Source organism: Gossypium hirsutum, chromosome A10 (assembly GCF_007990345.1).
Source record: "Gossypium hirsutum isolate 1008001.06 chromosome A10, Gossypium_hirsutum_v2.1, whole genome shotgun sequence".
NCBI lineage: Eukaryota > Viridiplantae > Streptophyta > Magnoliopsida > Malvales > Malvaceae > Gossypium > Gossypium hirsutum.
In genome coordinates, this window is record NC_053433.1 from 22277874 (window position 1) to 22278760 (window position 887).

The following is an 887-nucleotide window of genomic DNA, read 5'->3' on the forward strand; positions in this document are numbered from 1 at the left end:
CTTAAGATAGACAGAGGAAGAGCAAGAGGACAATATTTCAACCACAGCCGAGGAGATGGCTGAAAACCAAGAAAATCCACTACCTCCTGCGATTGCTGCTAATCAGAATCTTGCTCCGCGTACTATGTATGATTATGCTAAACCTTCTTTAACAGGAGCTGAATCGAGCATAGTTAGGCCTGCTGTTGCTGTAAATAATTTTGAACTGAAACCTAACACCATTCAAATGATCCAACAATTTGTTCAGTTTGATTGTTTGCAGGACAAGATCCCAACGCTCACTTAACAAATTTCTTAGAGTTTTGCGACACTTTTAAAATCAATGGCGTTTCTGATGATGCCATTCGCCTTCGGTTGTTTCCCTTTTCGTTAAGGAATAAGGCTAAACAATGGTTGAACTCGTCACCACAAGGGTCAATCACTACATAGGAACAAATGACCGAAAATTTTTTATTAAAATATTTTTCGCTGGCTAAAATAGCCAAATTACGTAATGATATCTCTTCTTTTATGCAGATGGATATAGAAACACTCTACGATGCATGGGAGAGATACAAGGACCTTTTGAGAAGGCGCCCTCACCATAGGTTACCACTTTGGCTACAGGTTTATACGTTTCATAATGGTCTTAATCCTTCGACTCGACAGATGATTGACACAGCCGCTGGCGGAACCATCAATAATAAGACACCTGAAGATGCTTATGAATTTATAGAAGAGATGTCACTGAATAATTATCAGTGGCAAGTCATGAGGACAAAGCCAACGAAAATAGCTGGAGTTTTTAACATCGATTCGGTCACCATGCTCTCTAATCAGGTAGAACTTTTGAACAGAAAAATTGACGGTTTTCTTGGTTCTTCACAAGTTCACCCAGTAATGCAGTA

The 887-nt window shown here is 39.5% G+C and overlaps 1 non-coding gene across 1 annotated transcript; it reads right to left on the reverse strand.

The window, feature by feature from the left end:
* Positions 1-483: 483 nt before the first annotated feature.
* Positions 484-590, reverse strand: LOC121209171 (small nucleolar RNA R71). Its single transcript, XR_005904288.1, has one exon. It is a non-coding gene; the product is annotated as a small nucleolar RNA R71 (small nucleolar RNA).
* Between the last annotated feature and the right edge of the window lie 297 nt (positions 591-887).